This window comes from Elephantulus edwardii, unplaced genomic scaffold (genome assembly GCF_000299155.1).
Source record: "Elephantulus edwardii isolate Elephantulus edwardi_28Jun2011 unplaced genomic scaffold, EleEdw1.0 scaffold00379, whole genome shotgun sequence".
NCBI lineage: Eukaryota > Metazoa > Chordata > Mammalia > Macroscelidea > Macroscelididae > Elephantulus > Elephantulus edwardii.
The window spans coordinates 1,148,914-1,158,705 of NW_006400129.1; the positions used below are offsets into that span (position 1 = coordinate 1,148,914).

Genomic DNA, 9,792 nt, shown 5'->3' on the forward strand with positions numbered 1-9,792 from the left:
AAGTCAGTCCTGTTTTATAACAGTGGCACCATGCAGTATTTATCCTTTTGTGACTGAGATACTTCACTCAGCATAATGTCCTCCAGGTTCACCCATTTTGAATAATATTGCATGAGTTCCTTGTTTTTCAATACAGCATAGCATTCCATTGTGTGAATATACCACAGCTTCTCTATCCATTCATTTAATGATGGGCACTTGGGTTGTTTCCAACTTCTTGCTATTGTGAACAAAGCTGCAATAAACATGGGTGTGCATATGTCTGCTTGGATGTTGGTTATAGTCTCTTTAGGGTATATTCTCAGTAGCGGAATTGCTGGGTCAATGGTATCTCTATTTGCAATTTTTTGAGAAAGTGCCATACTGCCTTCCACAGTGGTTGCACCATTTTACTCTCCCCACAACAGTGAATAAGGGTTCTAGTTTCTCCACAACCTTGTCAGCATTTGTTGCTTGCTGTTCTGTTAAATTTTGCTTTTCTGACTGGGTGAGATGATATCTCATAGCTGTTTTGATTTGCATCTTTCTTAGAGCTAGGGATTTTGAACATTTCCTCATGTGCTTGTTAGCCATGTGAATGTCTTCTTTGGTGAAGTGTCTGTTCATATGCTGTGCCCATTTTTCTTTAGATTATTTACCTTTATCTTGTTGTGGTGCTCAAGTATTTTATAAATTCTGGATATTTTATAAATTCTGGATATAAGTCCCTTATCTGATATGTCATTACCAAATACTTTTTCCCAGTCTTCCCTTTAACCTTAACAACTTAGAGAGGTCCCTAATAGCAGGTTTTCCCAACATGTGTTTTGATTCTTTGACTGCTGCCAAGGGTGTTGCCTGTGATCCATGCAGGATGAAATCATGGTCATGATTTTTTTTTAATCTACCTGATGTTGAAATGTAATCCATATTGAAGGCTGTAGTCTTTGATCTTCAGCAGCAGACACTACAAGTACTCTCTGCTTTCAGCAATTAAAGTTGCAGCATTTGCATAATGTAGGCTGTATTATAATTCTAACGCAGAGTCTTCTTCCTATCCTGATGCTACACTCTTCTTATTAAAGTCTAGCTTCTAAAATGATATGTTCAGTATACAGACTGAATAAGTATGGAGAAAGGATACAGCCCTGATGCACATCTTCCTTAATTTTAAATTGTACAGTGTTCACTTGCTGTATCTGGATGACAGCTGCTTGGTCTAAAGTATAGGTTTGGTATAAGTACAATTAAGCATTTTGGGGTCTCCATTTTTCTCAATGTTAGTCATAATTCGGTATGATCCAGTCAAATATCTCTGCATAGTAAATAAAATAAAAATAACAATCTTTCTGGTATTCTCTGCTTTTAGCCAAGGTGTATTATCAGCAATGATATCCCTGGGCCAACAGTGTCTTCTAAATTAAGCTTGAATGTGGTAAAGTTCTCTTGCTGATACACCGTTCCAGAAGGTTTTGGATCTTTAGAGAGATTACGTTTTCACATGATGCAGGAGTGGTATCCACTTCCGAAACAGTTTTCCTCCAGAAACCCTATGAACTTGGAGAAACGATGAAAGTGATACAAGTGTTCAGGTCTTTTGTTCAGAGGGTTGCTATGAGTTGCATTCGACTCGAAGGCACTTAACAACAACACATTAATGATACTGTTTGATAATTTCTCATTCTGTTGGATGTCCTTTTTGGGGTAAGGGAATAAATATGGAACTCTTCCAGCCAAATGGCCAAGCAGGTGTCTTCCTAATTTTTTGGCACAGAGTATTTGCTGAAACAAAGAATTGGTATTCCACCAATTGTGGGATTTTATATTTTTACCAACACCTTCAGTGAACTTCTTCCTTCATTGCCATTAGTTCCTGACCATATGCTAACTCATAAAATGGTTCTGTGTCAACCAATTCTATCTGGTACCAAAACTCTGTGTATTCTATTTTTATTTTATGCTTACTCAATCATTCAATATTTTGCTTTTTAGTGTTCCAGCTCGAGGTTTGAGTTTATTTTGCAGCCCTTTAAATATCTGAGCTTTCTTTTTTTTTAAATTAATTTTATTATTGCATGTGTACCATCAAATCGGATCCAAATGGTACAGGGGGAGATTGCCCCTCCTTCTCCAGCAGAGCATCTGGTGGATTCGAACCCTGTGCCTCTGGGATTGCAGTGCAGCTTCTTGCCACAAGGGCACCAAGCTGATACATTTCTTCCCTTATTCTTTGATTCTAGCTCTTTGCACATTATAATACATTGTTCTGTTTTCTCATGTTGCCCTTTGAAATATTCTGTTCAACTCTTTTACTTTACTATTTTTTCCCTTTGTTTTGGCTTCTGAACATCCTACTTCAAATTTCAGCATCTGTTCACCTAGATGTTATGTGGCATCGTGACAAGTAAAACTCACAGACACCCTATGAAGATCAGATCTGAGCCCTATCCCATCGTCATGATCTCTCAGCCCACTGCTGCAGTCACTGTGCCAATGCTCCTGGTGGAGGGTCATCTTTTCCTTTGCTATTCCTCTACCTTGTCAAGCATAATATCTTTCTCTTCAAGGAACAGCCTGTCTTAGCAACACACCCAAAGGATGTGAAGCATCTTAACATAGAACTGTAAATAAAAGGATATATCAAATCATGTATTTAATAGATACACAGAAAATTAAATGCAGAATTATAAGTTTTCATTTAATTTTAGTAGTTTAACTTTTTAGTCAAGAGTGATAATGAATAAAATGTAAATGAATAACCATAGGATAAGCAGTTTTTAAAAGAGGTAGTGATTTCTAACAGGAGCTTTGGTGGCTTAGCAATAAGGAGTTATGTTGCTGAGAAAAAGGTCCATGGTTCAAATTCACCAGCAGCTCCCATTCAAAAAGAAGAAAGATGGGCAGTCTCCTTAGTAAATTTATTGCCTCTGAAAATCCACTGGAGGGTCAACTATGAATGAGTCAGTTCTGACTAAATGGTACACAACTACATAGAACAGAGAGCTCTAGGTGGATTAGTGGTAAGGATTTGTGCTTTCAATTTAAAGGCACATGGTTGGAATCTAACAATTAATCTGTGACAGAAAGATGAACAATGTCCTGTGAAGCTGACAGCCTCTGAAAGACCTGCTCATGGATCAGCTACAAGTCAGCTTCCACTCAAAAGCAATGAGTTTTATGCATCTCAGCAATGCATTACCAAACATGCCCTGCAGGTGATTTTTGCTGAGTAAAACAAACATTGCCTTGTCATCAATGTCTACATATGCTAGTAAAAGGCAGAGAATTTGGTCTACACAGAGGCCTCGTCCACTTTTCAAATCTTCAAGCTTTTTTCTCTCATTCCAAAGTAACACCCAAATCTACCCTATTTAGGGTCAGCATTTCTTTTCTTTTTGTGTGTACTGTCGGATCAGGGCCGACTGGCACAGGAGGAGACTTATCCCTCTTTTTCCAGTGAGCATCTGAGGGATTTGAACTGCGCGCCTTCAGAACTGCAGTGTAGCAGCTTGCCACTAGGCCACCAGAGCTCCCTGACATCAACATTTCTATTTCTGGAGAGTATATCCTTGAATATGTAGGGTCAAGTCATTATTTTTTGTAATAGAATGAGAATTAACAATGAAGTCTCAAGTACATTTACCGTTGAGAATCAACGTGTGTACTTATCTATACACAGCATTGACAACGAGGTAGTAAATGCTGCCACAACCCCACTCTCCTCACTGACTGGATAGTTGCTGAGATTAATTAGTGTCTTTGCCATATTATTTGATTAATATTTTGTATCTCATCTTTATCTGTATGCAACCTGAAAGAAAAGCACTAACCTTCATTTTTCCACTGTATTTTGGGTCGGATATTGTTTCAAAAGCAGCATCTTTGCTTTTCTGAACAAATTCTGGGAATCTGGAAAATACCTGATCACATATCCTATCAATAATTGTTTTCTAAAAGAAATAGAAGCAGGGAAAAAAGACTTCAACTTAAAATATGCAAATACAGAAGTTAAAATTATTTTATGAAAAGGGCATTCCAATTTGTAATGAACACTAAGATTTTCCTTTTTCAAAGTCAAAATAATAATTCAGAAAATCTTAATGAGATATGTTAAGTACATATCCTGCTGTTTATGTAGTTAGGTACAATCAATTCAACTCTAATTTACTCTTGTTGTTAAGTGCCATGTAAACTGACTTCCATTCACAACAATTCTATAAACAATAGATCAAAATCTTGCCTATCTTGCATCATCCTTATGATCTGCAACAGGCTCAAGCTCATTTTTACAATCACGCTGTTAATCAAATATGTTGGGCACCACGTTCTCTTTCTTTGAACCTCCACTTTTTCCAGCAAGAATTTCTTCTAAGAAATGGACTCTCTTGGCAACATGCCAAAAAGCATGTGAGAGTAAGTTTTACTACCCTTGAATATAAGGAATACCCTGGTTGGATTTCTCCATGACAGACTTGTTTTTCTTTTGGCAATCCATGGAATTTTCAATACTTTTACAAATATCACAATTCAAAGACATCAATTTTTCTTGGACCTTCCTTATTAAATATCCAACCTTCAGATGCATAGGAAGCAACTGAAATGACTAGAGCAATTTAGTATTAAAACTGACATCCTTGATGTTTAGCATATATGTATACTTTCAGCAAATGTAGCTTTGCTGAAATCTTAAATATTGATATGATCATTAACTTTATCATTAGTATTTTAAGATTTCCAAACCAAGCAACTAAATATTCTACAAAGAGCAACCAACACTATTTGCTGTTGTTGTTGTGTATTGAGTCAGACCTTTAGAGGCAGTGAATCACAAAGGAGAATGCCTATCCTTCTCCCATGGAGAAGCTGATAGATTTGAATCAAGTGACTTTGAGATTGCAGCAAATGAAGCGTCCTACCATTAGGACACCAGAGATTTCAAAATTACAATCAAACAGCACCAATATCAATAACACTTAAAAAAATATAAAAATAATTAAATAAAAAAGATATTTTGAAAGTTTTTTTATATATTTATGTTGTGCTCTAGAATAATAAATGAGTCTGTCTTAGAGGAAGTATAACTAGAATGTTCCTTAAAGGCAAGGATAGTGAAACTTCAACTCATATGCTTTGGGAATATTGTCAGGAATATTCCCTGAGAAAAAGACATCATTATGGGAAAGATAGAGGGTCAGAGAAAGAAAGGAAGATCTTCTGGGGGAGAGACTCACAAGTAACTACAATAATGGATTGAAAAAGGGTGGAGATTGTGAGGATGGTATGAGACAGAGCAAAGTTCACATCTGCTATTTACAGAGTTGCTATGTTGTTAAGTGCCTTAGCATCCACTGCAACTCATAGTGATCATAAGAACAACTGTGAGCTTTGCCCAATCCAGTGCCATCATGAATCCCAGTAAACTATTGCACCTAAAAACATCTAGAAGATACACCTGAAAATGTAAGTAAGTGACAAAACTTTAAAATTACTGATTTTTACCAATTTGGAGAATACTTTAAATATTTAATACAATAATTAATTAATACAAATAAATCTTGATATTAATCCAGATATACTATTAATCCTGATATACTTAGATACATAATAGATAATAAATATAATATATAATAATATAATTATAATAACAAATTATATTAGATACATCAAAGGATGTTAAGAAAAAATACATTCATTTTAGGCATAAAACAAAGTTATTATCCCTTGAAATGAAAAATTTATACGTGTATATATATCTCTAACAACTACAGTAAAAAACTGTATGTTCATTTCCTCTTAAATTCCATACAAAACAACATAAGGATATTTGGCTGAAAAATTTCATGGGGTTGTTAGGTACTATGGAATCAACTCCACCTTATAGTTATTAGTAGCTAAGCAATCATCCGTACCTTTAGAAGTCCTTTACGAGAAACTCTAAAGCAAATACTTATCACAAAGTATTAAGAAACCAATCCAAACCTGTTGTTCTGAAGTGCCCACAGTGTGAAGTAGAGCAACATGATTGGCTACTTTCTGAAGGATTGAAAGGTAACTGAAATACAAAGTTTTCACTGTTTCACCTTGTGAACTGATCTGCATAAAAAAAAACATAGAAAATTAAAATAAGGGTTAAGCAGGGATATGAACTGCTTACATCTCAACATATGTGACTAAATAGTAAGTTATTTTAAGGAAAAAAATGGTCAATTGTTTATAGAAAATATGCCTAAATCACAAAAGCAGAAACCTGTTTTTGGTGAATTATATCACAGTGATGAATTTAAGAAAAGGAAAAAAGTTCTAATTTCAGAAAGTCTTTTATCTTAACACGGTGATCCTACTCCAGTGGCTGTGGCATACTGATATCTTTATTCCCTTCTCCCATTCATTCTACAAGGCTTCCTGTTATTGTGTTGTTAGGTGCCTTGGAGTCAAGTATGACTCATAGTGACTCTATGAATAGATCTGAATCCTTGGCTATCCTGTGCCATCCTCATCATCTCTGACACAGCTGAGATCACTGTTGCAGTTACTGTTTCAATCCACTTGGTTGAGGGTCTTCCTCTCTTTTGCAAATCATCTACCTTTCCAAGCATGATGTCCCTTTCCAAGGAACAGTCGCTCCTACCAACATGTCCAAGTATATGAGACGAAGCTTTACCATCTCTGCCTCCAAGAAGCATTCTGGGTGCACCTTTTCCAAGATATATCTGATTGTTCTTTCACCATTTCAAGAGGATATTCAGTACTCTTCTCCAACACTACAGTTCAAAGGCATCAACTCTTATTCTGTCATTCTTATTCGCAATCCAGCATTTAGATGCACAGCAAGTTAACTGAATAAGCACACCTTAGTACTCAAACCAACATCACTGCTATTCAGTAATTTGCAGAAGTTCATGACTGTAAACTTTTGAAGGCTACACATCTCTGATCTCCAGAATCCTGGTAACCAGATCCAAGAAAGATGACATTGTTGACAGCTTCAATCTTTGCAGCTAAAAACTCCAGCTTGCCCACTAGGAAACAGTTATCACTTAGGGTCTTTGTTTTTGTGGGAGGAGGTGATGTTTGGTTTTTTTTTTTTCCTCCTTCATTTTAGGTTGGCTTCCATAACAAAATTTAAATACATATTGTTTCAAATCATTCAGTCACTGTGTTTCGCATGCTCGCTCTCATACATTTTCTTTTGTAAAATCAATCCCCACTGATCTATGCCATTACCCTGTCTTTTCAGATCCCGGACATATCTACCCGAATTCTATCACTCACTCCCTCTGTCCATCAAATTTTGAAACCTCATGATTTCACTCTCCCTACTCTCAGACCTTTGCTCCTTACCTCTTTGAACCAAGTAGTTATCTATTTTTATACAACTATGGTCTTATGCAGTATTTGTCCTTGTGAGAGTGAGTTAGTTCATAAATAAAAATGGCCTCTAGTCTCTTCCATGTTATATGGTATTTTGAAAAATCTTTGCTCCCGAGTGTTGCACAGCATTCCATCATGTGACTGTACCAAAATTTCTCAATCCATTCAGCTGTCGATGGGCATTTGGGCTGTCTGCATGTTCTCAATATTGTGAATAACACTGCTATGAACACTGGTGTAAAAATCTCCATTTCGGTCTCAGTTCTAATTTCCACAGGGTATATTCCTAGGAGTGAAATAGCTGGCTCATATGGAATTTCTACATTCAGCTTTTTGAGGAAAAGCAAAACTGACTTCCAGAGTGGTTGTAACTGTTGTTGTTGTTGTTATGTGCCGTCGAGTAGTTTCCGACTCATAGCGATCCTATGCACAACAGCTCTAAACCCTGCTCTATCCTACGCCAACCGCACCGCCTCTGACACACCCATCCCTATTACCCCAGTCACCGAATCAATCCACCTCATAGAGGGTCTTCCCCTCCTGCGCTGTCCCTCAACCCTCCCAAGCATGATGTTCCTCTCCAAGGACCCGTCCCTCCTGGCAACATGTCCAAAGTATGTAAGATGAAGCCCCAGAATCCTTGCCTCCAAGGAGTAACTTGGTTTAATCCTCTCCAAGATAAATCTGTTTGTTTTCCTGGCAGTCCAGGGTATATTCAGTACCCTTCTCCAGCACCACAGCTCAAAAGCATCCACTCTCCTTCTGTCCTCCCTAGTCATTGTCCAACTCTCTGATGCATAACAAGCGATTGCAAATACCATGGCCTGTATCAGGCGCACCTTAGTCTCCAGAGAGACACTGTTGCTCCTGAGTACTTTAGAGAGGTCCCTAACAGCAGACTTTCCCAACGCGATATGCTTTTTTATTTCCATTCTATAATTCCACTAATATTGTATGAGGGTTCTAATCTCTCCATATATCCTCGTGATTATTTATTGCTTGCTGTTTCATTCAACAATGCCACTGCTACTGGGGTGAGATGATATTTCATTGCGATTTTAATCTGCATCTCTCTCATTGCCAGTGATTTTGAGCATTTCTTCAAGTGTCTGTTAGCCATCCAAATGTGTTCCTCTGTGAAAAGTCTTTCCATGTCTTTTGCCCATTTTGTAACTGGGTTATCTGTCTTTTTATTGTGGAGAACAAGGAGTATTCTGTAAACTTTCATTATGCGACTCTTGTCTGAGATATCATTGCTAAATGTTTTTCCCCAGTCAGTAGGTCTTCTTTTTACCCATTTGTAAAGTTTTGTTTTGTTTGGTTTGGTTTTTAATCAATATTCTTATCATTCATATACATTATTTCATATAGTAAGTATTCCATTTACATTACATTTCATTCACATATTGTGGAGTTTTTATACTCCCTTACAAACATCCCAATAACAACTACAGTCATGAAAATGGACAAAACAGCTCTTTCACACCTCATGCCCTTCTATCTCCCTTATAGATAGCCAACTGCTGATTTCTCTATCCCTACGAAATCAATACTCTGACAAAACAAGCATGTCCCTTTTACTGAAGGAACCTATGGTCAACCTGGAAACTTTCAACACCTGCATCCATAAGCATACTGCGGTCCTATATGGTCTTATAGCAAACCCTTAGAATACAATAATCTTCTTTTCATTTAATTGGGTTCTGGTCAACTAATTACCAGCTAGATATGGTTAGGTTTAAATGGGTATCTGATGCACACAGAAAATTAATCGTGATTTTAAATTTTTATACTGATTTCAATACAATAAAAACAACAACAACAACACAGAAAGAGCTCTGTTGGCCTAGTGGCTAGAAAGTACGCTACCAAGGCAAAGGTGGGTGATTTTAATGTGGCTTCGTCTGAAATACTTTGGACATGTTGCCAGGAGGGACGGGTCCTTGGAGAGGGACATCATGCTTGGGAGGGTGGAGTGACAGCGCAGGAGGGGAAGACCCTCTATGAGATGGATTGATTCGGTGACTGGGGTAATCGGGATGGGTGTGTCAGAGGCGGTGCGGTTGGCAGCAGGACAGAGCAGGGTTTAGAGCTGTTGTGCATGGGGTCACTATAAGTCGGAAACAACTCGATGGCACATAACAACAACAACAACTAGAATAAGTAGTTGGAAAACATGGACTTGGTGACAGAAATGAAGCTGGAGATAGAATGATTGAATTCTGCACAATCAATGACTTAGTCATTGCAAAAACCTTTTTTAGCAGACATAAACATAGATTATACACATGGATTTCACCTGATGGTATGCATAGGAATGAGATCGATTACATCTGTGGAAAAAATCACTGGAGAAGCTCAATATCAGCTGTGAAAACTAGGCCAGGAGCTGATTGTGGAACAGACCACCAACTACTCATATGCAAGTTCAAGCTGAAGCTG

General features: G+C 37.4%; 1 pseudogene across 1 annotated transcript in view; it reads right to left on the minus strand.

Annotated features, from left to right (window-relative positions):
* Nucleotides 1-9,792, minus strand: part of LOC102868519 — a 211,929-nt pseudogene that overhangs the window by 104,403 nt on the left and 97,734 nt on the right. Inside the window, exons 7-8 of the transcript XR_439035.1 lie at nt 5,959-6,072; nt 3,810-3,929 (exon numbers count right to left, since the gene is read on the minus strand). The product of XR_439035.1 is annotated as an uncharacterized LOC102868519 (transcript). The remainder of the gene's footprint in view (nt 1-3,809; nt 3,930-5,958; nt 6,073-9,792) is intronic.